This window comes from Carassius auratus, chromosome 8, assembly GCF_003368295.1.
Source record: "Carassius auratus strain Wakin chromosome 8, ASM336829v1, whole genome shotgun sequence".
NCBI classification, from domain to species: domain Eukaryota; kingdom Metazoa; phylum Chordata; class Actinopteri; order Cypriniformes; family Cyprinidae; genus Carassius; species Carassius auratus.
Genome location: NC_039250.1, coordinates 4,972,010 through 4,988,533, shown reverse-complemented (window position 1 = coordinate 4,988,533; position 16,524 = coordinate 4,972,010).

The window sequence follows — 16,524 nt, the reverse complement described above, 5'->3', positions numbered from 1 at the left end:
GAAATCTGATTGAATAACAGGTGCAGCGATCAGAAAAACACTCTCTTTCATGGATCAAGGCGAAGGTCTTCGAATGACAAGTGCAATTTGAACCATAATATTTTTACTCATAAATTGATAGTAAGTGAACACACACACACACAAACAGCAAATAGCACCAGACCAAGGTTTTTTTTTTTTTTTTTTTTTTTTGTAAACGTTGGACCTTTAGTATATTAACCAAACTACATCACAATGTTTTACCTTAGAGGAAAAGGCTATACTCAATGGAATAATTCACCCTAAAATGAAGCAAAAACAATCCTAAACAAATATGTTGGTGGGTTTTGACAACGGGAATGTTTTTCTGTGTGTGTGAAGTAGGCACTAGTTTTTATAACTAGCATTTATAACTAGTTATTAGTGGTTAACATGGTTAATTAGTGGTTATGGTTGACAATACAATAGTGCATTTTATTGGTCTTATTTATTATCTGGACTTTTTTTAAAATCATAAAAAGGCAGATGAAGCATGCATAAGATCAAAAACATGTACTAAGTCGGTTTTCAATTCAACTGAGTAATTTCCAAAGTCAATATTTTATGTCAATGCCTAACCCTAAGAAAGCAAACTTAATTATAAAGATATGTGCTCAAAGCTAACAAAGATATTCTCACTTAACTCAATTTCACATCCTGAGATTGGTCCCTTTGTGAGAGCCAGTCTGTTTTCATATTTAACTCGTACACCTACGTGAAGGATTCTCAACCTACCATCTGCCACAAACTGTGAAAATAGTTAGGTTCTCTAAAACTTCTCATAATTAGATAAAGGGATGTCATCAAAATATGCTTCCGAACCATTTCACCACAAAACAAGGCCCTTACCATCTGTGAAGATCACATAGCTCAACCAAAACTGTTCCAGGAGGAAAGTTTAACTCCAAATCTGTGGAGTATATGATCTGGAAAATATAAATTATAGGGTGATCAGCTTGTGAGTGGCAAACAGACCAAGTCCAAAATCTTGGAAAAAGACAGTGCTCCGTTTCAGAAGTCTGAAATTTCAAAAAGATTTTAATAATTGAGATGTTTTTTTATTTTACCAAGCCAGAGTGCAGTGCTCACCACTTCATTCAATTTACAATATACATGATCATGTGCACAGGCAAAAATATGGACTTTCTTTTCCTTCCTCATATAAAAACACAGTAATGTCAATTCAGATAAGGTTCAGAGGTTCACATTCTGGGATTGTGCCTTGCACTGCATAAAGGTACTGCAGCATATGGAGTCTCTATGATAACATATGGATCCATCCTACCTTATTAAACAAAGTTGTGTTTGTGTCATGATGATTTATTCAGTACTGTCTGCACTGACAACCATTCTTAAACATTATCCTAGTCAAACCGGAGGAGTTCAGAGACTCAAACTGGAAAATAAACTCTTGGAATGTAATCAAATAAACCAGGCTAAACCTCGTTGGAAACTCTGACAGCAAGCAAGCTCATTTCATTTCCTCTTGACAGTTGAATTGTGAAATATGTTCTGTTTTTTCCAACCTGAGATGCTGATCTGTCATGCATCAAAGCAAAGATGATTTCAATGCCTTTAGCATCTAAAATGTTGACGTTTATTATGCACTTATTTGACGCTTGCTAAAGCAACCATCATTTGCTACTGCTCATCCTAACCATTAAGCATCACACTTTGGTGCACATTGTTTGTGCAATGCAGATGAATGATACCTCAGACTGTACGGCTTGCTGAGGAGAGGAGTGCCGTTACTTTTCTAAGTGATCAGATTTCCATTTTCTGATCCTCAGATTCATTAAAAACCAATATAGGATGTTATATTGCATGAAATAACCACAGACCTTATTTCGGATATGTATCCAAAAACCATTACTAAAATAAAAAAAAAACATTAACTTTGAGACAATGGAAATGGAAGTGTAAAAATCCTAACTCTGGTATTTAGGAATCACTCCTGCAACTCTCTGTCTTGGCAAACACTGTTTGCATCTTTTCACACAGCAGAAAACCATTCACATCTTTTCAGTACATTTGCAAATCTGCAATAGTAGTTCTTTTCATTTTTCCATTTGATTCTTTTACATAACGGGTCAAATTTGGCATGGTATTGGTAAATAAAAAACTTGTGCTAACCAGTCCATCTGAGATATGCCATTCATTTTAGTAGGGATTTTGCAATCCTGAAAGCCCCACACCTGCAGCAGCTCTCCACAGCGATAAGCTCGCCAGATCAACCTCTCTCAAGCTCTCCATCAGAGGACAGCCAGAGTCAGCTGCCAGCTTCTTCAGATAGTAGGTCAACAGACCTGAAGTCAGTGAACAACACAGCTGTGCTCTCAGCTGTTCTCCAAAACCTCCCTGGATAACAGACCTTCAAAGACTGCCGTGTGCCGAGATGTGATTAGTCTTGACAAACCCTTCACTTTCTCAGGTCTCGGTAGAGCAAATAAGGAGGTGGAGTTGTCTTTGCAGCAACTATTACTTACTAAGTCTATTAATGGGCTGCAAATGAAGATACAAACAGGTTAAGATAATGATGAGGTAAAGCAATTAGCTTTGAGGTTTGTGTTTCTTGACATTGAGAATTAAGTTAAAAAAGAAGGTTGTTTATTAAACTGAAGTACTTCAGATACTACTCTACAGACTATTCAAATGTCATTTTACTCTACAATGACATCCATGTGGAAATGTATGACATCCTTACATCAGGTGTCATATATGTTATCTATAAAGCCTTAAATAATTTTCACATACATATTGTCTGAAGAGCTGTACCTGTAAGTTTATAACATATAGTTTACATGTCAATAATAGATACAGTATATGATTATTTGTATATGGTATTATATGTAGCAACCATATATACTATATCCAATTTCTAATAGGTTTAATATATGTGTGTGTGTGTGTGTGTGTTTAACTTCATATGACAATGCAAATCATATATGGAAATGTAATACATATAGGCTATTAGATATGCAGGAAAGGCTCAGTGAATGTAAGGAAGAAAAAGATATGGGCAGTATTTCAAACAGTACTAATTTGCTTGCATATTCAGTATATATCCTGCAGATAGCCAACGACCAAAAATGTCTTCTATGTTGTCTGTCAATTTCAATAGCAACTGAAAACCAAGGTGTACCCCGCCATGAATTTATATAACAGCAATCAGTTTTATCCTTTTTTCGTGACACCTTAATCTTAGTTCGTAAGAAGCAGAGTTTTTTTTTCTCCCACTTCTCTAATACAACCGAGTAGAGAAATCACCGCCGTCAACATCAATTTCCCTCTCATGATGGTTTTAAAGTGAACAGCATGGACAGTATCGAATTGGAGCATTGATTGTGGTCTCATGCAGTGCTGTATATTTATTTCTCACTGTCTATTGCCTAAGTCATCGAATGCAGAAGGAAAGAAGGTGAAGGCTTGCAATCATTGCCCCGATAAATGCCACCATCTGACGCCGGTGAAATATGGGCGTCATTACAAGCGCACAGTCAAACGTGATTGGGCAGTGAATGTTTACGGCCACCCGAATTGACCTTCATACCCTATTATCTCTCGGCCCTTACTGACAGCCTTGTAGAACATGGAGTCGCTGATGAGAATTGCCACTCAACTGGTCAGAAAAGCCATCAGTCTTGCGGATGTGAGCCACAGGTAACAGGCATGCGGAAAGCGGCGCACGAGAAACATGAGTCCCTCTGCCTCGACACGCCAGCCTGGTGCCGCCCGCTGTTCGTGCTGAGCTGAGCTGTCTCGATTGGCACTGCTTCTGCCCCATGTGCCTCAGTGAACACAGCCAGGCAGGAGTGTGGAATAATGAACAACAAGCCTGTCACTTTTTCGGGATCTTAAATTAGAATTAGCGGAAAGGGTTTTCTCTCTCTCACACACACACACACACACGGTGCAATTATCTCACTGACTCCAAACTGATGACTCAAGAGATGGCTGATGTTACACTCAATTTACAAGACTTGAATGAAATGATGGAACCCCCACTCCTTATATAAATAACAGCGTGGTACAGTGCAGTCCGTTGTCTAGCGTGTTTACATCATGGCTCTTGGATTGTAGTGATGTGTGTAAAACTGTTTAGGCATTGACAGCAAGAGTTTTTGGCTTGTAAAATTTGCCACACTGTAAAAAAAAAAAAACAATCCATAGGAAAACATAGAAAAACTACGGTACATTTTCCTTTGAATTTACAGACACATCTTTCAGACCTAAAAACACAATGTTTTGAATGTATTGGTTGGTGGCATGATATGGTTATGCATAAATTAAAACTGAAAATATTTTAATGGTTACTTTTACAGACATTTATTTCAACCCCTAATGCAAACACAATGCAACGAGTGATTCAAAATATGGATTAAACACCGTTTCAATGTAGAATTTAGAATGTAGAATACAGAATGTAGAATGTAGAATACAGAAAATACTTTCATATTAACAGTACATTGGGCCATATTTATACAGACTTCTCTTAGATTGCAGGGATTATGTATGTGTCCTCCAAAATGGGACCAGGTGTCTAATATATATTGTCCTAAATATGAACATGATTGAAGGAGAACCGGATTTTGAATTTTATTTTTTTTTAAAATGTGAGAATGTGTCGCTTTGCAGTTGCTGTTTTGTGTGGTTAAAATTTCTGCTCAAAAATGTACACCCCCCTTGCAGTATATGCAATATGCAAAATGATAATAAACTAAAAAGAAAAATGCATAATTTTGTTTAGTACTGTGCAAGGGTTATCAATACAGTAATGTTTTGTGATAGTTGTTTGTCCTTGTTTGTGTGTTTATATCATGACTCTTGGACTGTGGTGAAAGTGTCTTGGTTAAAGTTATTTTAGGTGTTGAGAAGAGATGCTGAAAGCAGCTAAACTGACAGCAAGAAGAGTTTTTGGCCTGTCAAATATACTAGAGATGAGGTTTTTTTTTTTTTTTTTTTAATGAACTATCCCTTAACTTGTATTGGAGCAGTATGTACCTCATTCTTGATCTAAAGCACTTCTCTCTTTTAAAGGATTAATTATGTAAATGTAAAAGCTGGTAATAATGTAAGTGAGAATTACCTGTATGAAATGAATTATGGATTGTTTGCTAAGATCAGTTGTTGTTTTAAGTCTGCAGTTATGAGGGGCTGTATTATGGTACTATAACTAGCATTTACAGGACATTAAACTCCAGATTTGATGGATTCTGAATGAGTCACAACCTTTTTTTTAATCAGTACATTATTTATTTTTATATTTGCACTCTGTGCTCTGCAAATGTGCCATGAAGCCTTGTAAAGCATCTCAAGGATCCTCTATGGTCTTTATAGCTCAAGCAATTTCAGCATGCTTGGAAAGGCCTTCTCATGGGGACAGTATACATTTAGAGCAGGGTACATCATATATAGAAACAAAAAAAAAACCTTGTAGCCTGTATGCAATGTTGAAGAAACACTGGTTAATATTTTTTTAAATGTACGTGTACCAAACATGTGCAGCATGTACAGTATTACCACAGATTAGTGCTTTTGCATTTTATACACTACAAATAATAATAATAATAATAATAATAATAATAATAATAATAATAATAAATGACCTAAATAATAAATTAATAATAAATAATAACTTTTAAAGTAATTTTACTTTGATTTAATTTAAACCAATTTTCACCAGTAAATTGCTAAGTTTCACAAATAATTACAAAGACATAACATGTAACACTGAAATAAATTTTAAAAAAAAATTAAGTAGAAAGATTAAAAAGTGACAAGTTCTATCACCTAATCTGAATTTAGCATTTCCCATCATCCCTCCTGCTGCTCACCTGCTCATTGTCACCTATCATCCAGTCACAATCACCAGTTGTCTCTCATTCCACCTGTCCTGGCTAAAAAGGCTTACCACACACACAAAGATCAGATCGTCTAGTCTCGTCTAAGACTTATCAGATATTCTCCTTGTATTGTTACTTACCTGTTGTTCATCTACACTTCCAGGTCTCCTGTTGTTCGTCTACACTTCCAGGTCTCCTATCTCCAGCGTTTAAGTTTCTTGTCTCCAGCTCTGTGTCTCCATCTCCAAGTGCAGAGCTTTCTTCCTACAGGAAAAGAAAGGAAAGTGATTACCTCTTCATCAAGGCCTGTAAATGTGTGTGTGTGTGTGGATTCTCACCTGTCTGATCTTCCTCTTACTGCATCTGCAGTACTCATCTGTGTCTCTGTTCCTCCAAACACCAGCAACTACAAGCCCCGGTAGCCTGGCACAGTATATTGATCATGTGCTATTGCTAGATGGTTCCTCTTTCATTATTGGCGAGGTCAATGTCAATGCCAGTATAACTCATTTGTTGCTGTCCCAACACAGTACAGCCCGCCCGGTACCCACGGTTTATTCTGTCGAGCCAACTCCAGACCCAAAGTTCTCTCCAGTGTGTGAAATTGTCAGACCAGGGCAACTAGTTTTCCCTCGAGTCGGGAGATGGTTCCCAAAACACCGACTTGGGGGCGAAAGTGGCAGATTCCGTGGTTATTTCTCTCTGGTGGGCCCTGAAGAAATTACTGCGTCTCAGGTTCCCTTATCCAAAATCTCATCCAGTCAGTACCTCCATGCCAGAGTTCCATCCCATCATGGCTGCCGCACCTGATCCCCGTTAAGCCCAGGAAGGGCTCCAGATCCCAAGTTAAGCCCAGTATCGACTCCAGATCCCCAGTTAAGCCTAGTGTCAGCTCCAGTCCCAGAGCTCGCTCAAGAGTCCACTCCAGCATGTCTCTTGGCGATAATGGACATTACGCTAATCCTAGAGTTCTTGAAACCCATCCTCACCCCAGAATCCACTCTAGGGTATTTCCCTGTGCCTCCTTTATCTCATGAGTCTCCTTCGCCTCCGCCAATCCCATCCAGCCCTCCTTCGCCTCCTCCGTCCCTGATCACCCAATGTTAACTAGCCATGCATCTCCAGAGTGCCACCAAATGCACGCTCCTCCTGAACCACCCCAAAATCCCCTTTTTTTTTTTCTTTTGGGGGCTTATACCTGTGGCAAAGCCAGCCAAGACCACAGAGGATCCGCCATGGTCTCCTGCTCCGCCATGGCCTCCTGAGTCTCCTGATCCACCATGGAGTCCTTAACGGCCGGGGCCGCCTTGGATCCCAGAATGGCCAGCTACTCCCTGGTTCCCTGAGTTGCCGGCGCCACCCCTGGAGGTGTCCTAATGTGCACACACCACCCTTTTCACGTGTTTGTCGACTGACACAGCTCCAGGACGCCCTCCCTCTCCAGTTGGATTCCTTTTGGCGCGAGGTCGTGCCTTCCAGGAGGGGTAAGTACTGTCACAGTCAACAAGTCTGCCACCTAATCTGAACTACATTACCAATTATCCCTCCTTCTGCTCATTGTCACCTATCATCCAGTCACAATCACCAGCTGTCTCTCATTCCACCTGCACTGGTTAAAAGGACTTACCACACACAGATCGTCTAGTCTCATCTAAGACCTACCAGTTATTCTCCTTGGATTTTTACTTACCTGAAGTCTACTTACCTGTTGTTCGTCTACACTCCAAGGTCTCCTATCTCCAGCGTTTAAGTTCCTTGTCTCCAGCTCTGTGTCTCCATATCTTATTGCTGAGTGTTCTTCTTACAGGAAAAGAAAGGAAAGTGATTACCTCTTCATCAAGGCCTGTGTGTGTGTGTGTGTGCGTGCGTGCGTGCGTGCGTGCGTGCGTGTGTGTGTGTGTGTGTGTGTGTGTGTGTGTGTGTGTGTGTGTGTGTGCGTGTGTGCGCATTCTCACCTGTCTGATCTTCCTCCTGCTGATCCTGTTTTTTCCTCCTACTCATCTAATCACCCATCGCCTTATCAATGCTGTTGTGTTCAATAAAGCCTGCTTGAACCTTACTTACCATCTCTCTGGTCGGTGTACCCCATGACAATATTTAATATGTAATATTTAATAACTGCCCGAATATTCCATTTAAGGTGAGTGTATTTTTCTACGCTTTGCACATGGATTACTGATATAATTCCTGTGGGTGGAATTTTCTGACTTGAGCTGAAATTTGCCACGGCCATTGACAGCATGCAACAGACACAATACATAGATGTCAGATCCTGAAATCAAAGAGGAGACTGCTGCATTTTAAATGAGAACATGTATGCTCTTCATAATTAGTGTACATCCCATAGTGAGTTGTATCTTTTTAATATCAAAGGACTGAAATATGTATCTAGCTTGAATAACATTAAATGTGCATTTACATTCTAGATAAAAGCATTCAAACGGTCTGGGCTCCCTTTTGGAAAGAGATCCGAGCTTCACATATTTCATTTCCACTATGACACTGAAATAAATTATTCATGCTATTCAAATCTAACAAACACACTCAACAAGTGAAACCTTCCTATTGGAATATTCCATGCTTGTGTCTGTAAAGATGTTTGATGCAGGCTGAGTCTTGTAATGGGGTTATACATCATGTTTGGCAATTGCATTCTGTGACGGTCACGGGAAGACCGCACATTCAACATGGACTTTAATACACACACATACTTACAAACACACACAGAGACTGTTTAGTGATAAGAGTTTATTGTTATTATTGATCAGAGTGAATGGAATACCTGTAAATGATGTGTATTGTTCCCGTGTAGCATTTGTCCCGTGATTTTTAGAGTCCCGGTAGGAAACCATGGCAGGAATTATTGGTTCCGCTTAGGGTGGGAATCTACCATGTATTAATTGAGCGAGGGGGTTTCAGGGGCAACACGGCCGAGTTGTTGCTGTTATTTCCTGTTTAATGTGAATGATTTAATAACATCAAAGTAGATTTATTAATTATAACATCATGCCAATATGTTTCTTTTAGACGCTGTATATTTAGGTGAACATGTGTAAAGTGTTGTATGTGAGTTTGTCCCTCCCCATGGGGTAATGGTGCTGGCCACCAGTATAAATGTGAATGACTTTGTAATGGAAGGTAGTCTGTGTTTGTTGCTGCAGTGGAGAGTGTGGCCTGAGGGTTGTAGGTATTGTAGGTATTGTGGGTATTTTGTTTAGTTATTTTGAAATTGACCTTGTTGTTAAGGAAGTTATTTTTGGAAACTTATTTTGCATTTGAAATTAATTTGGATTTTTCTTTTTGGTTAAGACTTTGTTCCTTCTATTTTTTGCCATGTTTAATTATATTATTGGGCTTGGATGATTGCCCTTTTGTAAGTTTAAATAAATATTTGTTTACATTTCAAAGTTGTGTATTCATACTGCCTCTGTTTAATTTGGCTACAAAATTTGTGGTGCCTATTAGTAGGCTGACCATTACACTGGTGTCAGAAGTGGGATAGAGGCTCGCATAGTAGTCCCTCAGAAGGCAAAGGAGATGGTGCTTGAATTGGGCCATTCTATTCCCTGGGCTGGCCATTTAGGAAGGCAAAAGACTTCAGCTCGGATTAGCCGACATTTTTTCTGGCCAAATATGAATAAAGACGTGGCAGAATTTTGTAGAACGTGTCCTCAGTGTCAGAAGACTTCCGGTAGAGGTCCCCCTAGAGCCCCATTAGAGTCACTTCCCGTAGTTGGTGTGCCTTTTGAACAGTTGGGTATGGATGTGGTAGGGCCATTAGAACGAAGCAAAACTGGAAATCGCTTTATGTTGGTTATGACCGATTATGCAACAAGGTACCCAGAGGTTTTCCCTCTTAAGACAGTCAAGGCTAGGACCATTGCAATATGCCTTATGCAGTTGTTCTCCCGAATGGGTTTTCCTAAAACTATCTTGACTGATCAAGGTTCCAACTTCATGTCCAAACTTTTACGACAGGTGTACCGCTTGTTGGGTATTAAGGGCATAAGAACCACACCTTATCACCCACAGACTGACGGTTTGACAGAGAGGTTTAATCAGACACTTAAACAAATGCTGCGGAAGTATGTGAGTGAATCTGGAGCTGACTGGGATCAGTGGATTCCCTATTTACTATTTGCTTACCGGGAGGTCCCTCAATCTTCTACTGGCTTTTCACCTTTTGAATTGTTATATGGCCGGGAGGTGCGAGGTCCCTTGGCTCTATTGAAGGAGTGCTGGATGGGAGGCCAGGAGGCTCCAGAGACTCAACATGTCCTTTCTTATGTTCTTCAAATGCGAGAGAGGCTGAAGAGCATGACTCAGCTAGCCCAGTCAAACTTAGCTCAAGCACAACAACGTCAGCGAAAATATTATGATCAAAAGACCAAAGTAAGAAGTTTTGAGACTGGAGAAAGGGTGTTGGTAATGTTACCCAGCGATACCAGCAAATTGCTCGCTAAATGGCAGGGACCTTTTGAAGTGGTCCGTAAGCTTGGACCTACTACGTATGAGGTTGCCAACTTGGGGAAGAGGCGCTCAAGTCGAGTACTGCATGTTAATTTGCTTAAGAAATGGCATGAGAGACTGCCTCAAGTGGCTGGTGTGTGTTTGATTCGTCAGGTGGAGGATGAAGATGAGGTGGAGGAGCAATATTTACCCCGGCCGGTAGTAGCCACAGTTGACCTCAATCATCTTTCCCCCCTTCAACAGTCACAGCTTCAGAAGATTTGTCGCCCAGGGGTGTGCCAAGAGAAACCTGGACGCACCACACTGATTCATCACAACATCACATTACATGAAGGGGCTGCCAATCGACGGAAGAGCTACCGTATCCCTGAACGGTTATTACCAGCATTGAAGGAAGAGGTGAATCAAATGCTAGCCATGGGTATTATTGAACCTTCTAGCAGTGAGTGGTGTAGCCCTGTAGTCTTAGTTCCAAAAAAAGATGGAACCCTACGCTTTTGTGTGGACTTCAGGTATTTAAATTCAGTTTCCAAATTTGACTCCTACCCTACTCCGCGAATTGATGATTTGATTGACCATCTTGGAAGGGCTAGGTGGCTGACCACACTTGATTTATGCAAAGGCTACTGGCAAGTCCCTTTGAGTGACACTGCAAAAGAGCTGACCGCCTTTAAGACCCCCTGGGGGCTCTTCCATTTTTGTACTATGCCGTTTGGACTGCATGGGGCACCAGCGACATTCCAAAGGTTAATGGACCAAGTGCTAGGTGGGCTGGAAGGATACGCAGCAGCTTATTTGGATGATGTCATTATCTTCAGTTCATCTTGGGAAGAACATCTTGAGCATCTCAAAGTGGTGTTTCATCGTATTCAATCAGCTGGTCTTACTATCAATCCCCGTAAATGTGCCATAGCAAAAAAGGAAACTGAATACCTAGGATATGTTATCGGTGGTGGTGTCATTAGGCCACAGATACAAAAGATGCAGGCAATTCAAGACTGTTCCCTGCCCCAAACGAAAACTCAAGTGAGAGCATTCTTGGGTATGGCTGGGTGGTATAGGCGCTTTGTGCCTAATTTTGCGGTTCGAGCAGCACCTTTAACTGATCTGACACGGAAGACCTGTCCTGTCCAAATTCAGTGGACTGAGGAGGCAAAGCATGCCTTCCAGGACATTAAAAATGCCCTATGCAATGATCCTGTGCTGTCTTGTCCTAATTTTGAAGAACTTTTTGTTTTGCAGACTGATGCTTCTAATACTGGCATTGGGGCAGTGCTGTTGCAAGGGGCACTGGGAGATAGACATCCAGTGGCCTATATAAGTCGCAACTTGTATCCCAGGGAGGTGAGATACTCCACCGTTGAGAAGGAGTGCTTGGCCGTTAAATGGGCCCTGGACACGTTCAGGTACTACCTTCTTGGCCGGGAGTTCCTCCTTGAAACTGACCACCGGCCACTGCAATGGATGGATCGAATGAGAGACTCAAATGCACGAATCACTCGATGGTATCTATCTATGCAACCTTATCGTTTTATTGTCCAGCATGTTCCAGGAAAGAGTAATGCTACAGCGGACTTTCTTTCTCGCCTGCCGGCTTGAAAATGGGTGGAGGGGAGTGTGACGGTCACGGGAAGACCGCACATTCAACATGGACTTTAATACACACACATACTTACAAACACACACAGAGACTGTTTAGTGATAAGAGTTTATTGTTATTATTGATCAGAGTGAATGGAATACCTGTAAATGATGTGTATTGTTCCCGTGTAGCATTTGTCCCGTGATTTTTAGAGTCCCGGTAGGAAACCATGGCAGGAATTATTGGTTCCGCTTAGGGTGGGAATCTACCATGTATTAATTGAGCGAGGGGGTTTCAGGGGCAACACGGCCGAGTTGTTGCTGTTATTTCCTGTTTAATGTGAATGATTTAATAACATCAAAGTAGATTTATTAATTATAACATCATGCCAATATGTTTCTTTTAGACGCTGTATATTTAGGTGAACATGTGTAAAGTGTTGTATGTGAGTTTGTCCCTCCCCATGGGGTAATGGTGCTGGCCACCAGTATAAATGTGAATGACTTTGTAATGGAAGGTAGTCTGTGTTTGTTGCTGCAGTGGAGAGTGTGGCCTGAGGGTTGTAGGTATTGTAGGTATTGTGGGTATTTTGTTTAGTTATTTTGAAATTGACCTTGTTGTTAAGGAAGTTATTTTTGGAAACTTATTTTGCATTTGAAATTAATTTGGATTTTTCTTTTTGGTTAAGACTTTGTTCCTTCTATTTTTTGCCATGTTTAATTATATTATTGGGCTTGGATGATTGCCCTTTTGTAAGTTTAAATAAATATTTGTTTACATTTCAAAGTTGTGTATTCATACTGCCTCTGTTTAATTTGGCTACAAAATTTGTGGTGCCTATTAGTAGGCTGACCATTACACATTCCAAGAGCACAATCTATCACAACGAATCATGCTGCTGCATTATTTACAAACATATGATTTAAAAGTCTAAATTCCACCCAGAAGAGAAATTATGACTGACAGTTCAGTTTCTGCTACATAATTGTCTACAGAGTCAAACAAACAGAAACTCGAAGGAAATTTGCACAACCATCTTTATGGAATAATTGTCCCAAACCAAATTATTTTCCTGATTCATATTATTTTAAGGATTTCAAAACATCCATCCTGTACACAGACTTTGTACCCGAGCTTTACCTAGAGGAAGGAAACTTCATAGAACTGACTTATCAAAAGCAGGCTGCTGAGCAGGACTTCAGCCGGAGGGGAAAGCTCATGGTCAAGCTCAAGCTCCATAATCGGAATATTATTCAAGCCACAATGATGATCTCGGTGACATGAAAAATGAGGTGCCAAGAGGCGAATGTATGAGCTCTAAATCACAAAAGAGGGCTTTTCAATGTACAGTTTATAAAACAATGCCTAAATATAGTCAAGCACTGGTCAGATCAGTGTAATAATAATAATGAGAGATCGACCAGACTGGCATTTACTCACTTTATTAATTATAAAGAATATGCTAGACTTTTAGTACACAACTTTCTCCAATTCACTGTGTTAGGATGTTGTGGGCTGTTGTTATGTGATTGCAAAGTTTTTTTTTGTTTTTGTTTTTTTTTTGGGGGGGGGGGGTGTTTTTATTTTTAGAACTTTAGAATGTTGCTGTGTAGTTATGATATTGTCATTGGTTACCAGGGTGTTGCTATGTGTTTGCTAAGTTTTTTTTTTTTTTTTCAGAATTAAGGATTTTAGAATGTAGCTATGAGGTTTTAGTGTGTTGTGGGCTGTTGCCATGGTGTTGCCAAGGTTTGTAGAACTATAAGGATTTTAGTTGATATGCAGTTTTAGGGTGTTTTGTTTGTTGTTGTTGTTGTTTATTTTTGAGAATTAAGTTATATATATATATATATATATATATATATATATATATATATATATATCACTATGCCATTTCAGTTTTATTGTGAACAGTTGCTAGGGCGTTGTGGATGGTTGCCAAGGTGTTGGAATGCAGATTCTATAATGAAGGTTTTTAGTATGTTGTTATGCAGTTTTAGGGTGTTGTAGGCGGTTGTTATTGTGTTTTTAGAATTAAGAATATTAGAATCTGGCTATGCAGTTTTTAAGGTGTTGTGGGCGGTTGCCAAGGTGTTGGTATGGATTTTAGAATGAAGCATTTTAAAATGCTGATATGCAGTTATCAGGGCTTTTTTGTTTCTATGCAAATGTGGAGTAAGGTGAGGGATCATAGTAAAAATAAAATGAATAAATAACACAAATCTACAGGCTTTTTTCAGATATTTTATCAATTAAAAGTATATGAAATGTGTGAAGATGACAAAAAAGAGCTGCTAATATTTTTGATCACATGACCAATGCTATTTTCATCCTCTGATTCATCTTCTTCTAAAGGATTTAAGATCAGCTAATCAGTGAATCACTCTTTATCAATTCATAATTTCTCATTAAACACCCCAGTGTGTTGGATGGCATCATCCTTCAGTGGAATTCATCTAGAATATGATCTACAGCTACAACACAAGGGAACGAGGCTTTTCTTGGAAATTAAATAAGTGTTTGGATGAGAAATCAAGAACAGACATGCAGTATTAAAACCCCACAGACTCGCATTGAAGGAGGGACCTGAGCTGTACATGGACAGCAGAATATCACATAGACTTGAGTATGGGCTCTTTTGGCTTGGGCTAATAAGCAACCTCCAGACCACCCTAGCAACCGCATAGCAACACACTAAAAAGCTCTCAGATCAGGTATGTAGCACTGCCGCAGCAGCCACCCACAGCACACATGAGCGCCGCTGAGTTTTGCCCAGGTAAGCACCACTCACATATTCTGCAGAAAATGTACAAATCTGGTTTGAGTAATGGTTGTTAACTCCGACTTGAACACCTTCTACAACTAAAAATACTGTATTTAGCATTGCATTAAATATCTGCATTCTGTAAAATCGTCTGCTTGAACAGAACCTTCTTCTTTCACTCATTAAAACATTGTTCAAAGGTTTGAGGTCAGTAAGATGATTTGTGTGCGTGTGCAACCTGATTTTAGCAAGTGTGACAAGTTCCTGGATCAACATTTTTGTTGACCCTGGAACAAAATTATTTGATTAACCAGTCAGATCTGAACCACCAGTTTATAGTTTGTGTGAAGTTTAGGCTTACAAAGTTTGCTGCTTGAACATAAGTGTCTTTTAGGGATTTCTCGTGGTTATTAAGGTTAGGTTTACTGTAGGTGTAAGGATATGGTCAAGAATGTTCAAGGGTCAACAAAATATGTGGACCAAGGAACACATCTTACTCCACAAAATCAGGATGTGTGTGAGTGTCTATGTGTGTGTGTACTGGTTTGGGTGGTTTACGGGGACACACATTTGTATAATGACATGGGTATGACAGACATATTACAATGTGAAGGTGATGAGGACACTTCCTGTGTTCCCGTAAAACATACTTAATGTTTTTTAATTATTTTTTAAATCTAAAAATGCACAAAGTTTTCTGCAAGGTGTAGGTTTTCCGTATAGGGCGATAGCAAATACAGTTTGTAAAGTGTACAAAAACATTAGGCCTATGGAGAGTCCCTGTATTACCAATGTGTGTGTAAAAATGTATTTTATTCAGCAAGGAAGCAGTAAGCATTTTTCTTTTATTATTCAAGCAACATCGGTTCAAACTGATAAAACAGGAAAGGGGGAGCTGAGCTTACACAAGAGTTAGAAACATCATCAAGAAAACATAAGCATGGACTAGACATGTAATCAAGTTGTAGTAAAAAGGATAAAACAGAATTCATAGGCTGTCCATAGACAGCCTAAGATTACTTATTCGAAGAAATGTTTATGGAGCAGTCTATAAATATATGTCCCAGTGTACTGCATTAAAATGAAGGAATTTTCAAAATTGTTGTTCTCCCCCATCTGCTGCTAGAGTAAATCCAGTAATGTGTGGAATTGTCTGTGAGTTAGTACAGCAAGACATTGTGCTAGATTCAAGGTCAAAACAGAACAAAAAGAATTGGAGATGCTAGTGATTGGACTAACATTTTTTTTTTTTTGCCCGAGGGCCATATCAACACACCAGAATATTAGAGACCCAGTCTAGTAAATAACCACCTAGTAACCACCCAGAACAGCCTAGAAACCCTATGCTAAAGCCTAATCAAAGGCAAAAATTTCCCTCACACCATTAGATTATCTGGATGTTGCAAAGTGGTTGCTATGCAGTTTTTACAATTAAGGGTTTTAGAATGTTCTTATGCAGTTGCCAAGATGTTTCAGTTTGCTTACTAAGATTTTAGAATGCATTCTTAAGGGTGTTGTGGGTGACTGCAAAGGTGCTGCTATATGGGTGGATGGGGTCTTAAAATTTAGAATGCTTCTATGCAGTTTGGGGGTGTTGTGAGTGGTTGACAAGGTGTTGCTATGTGGTTGCTATGCAGTGTTTTTATTGAATTACGGGTTTTAGAATTTTGCTGTTGCTAGGGTGTTGTTGGTAATTGTTGGGGGTTGCTATGCTGTTGAGGTTCTTTAGAATGTTTTAAGGGAGTTGTGGGAGATTGCTAGGGCATTGTTATGAGGGTAAATAAGGTTTTACAATTAAGGATTTTATGATGTTGCTATGCATTTGTTAGAATGTTGTGGATGGTTTC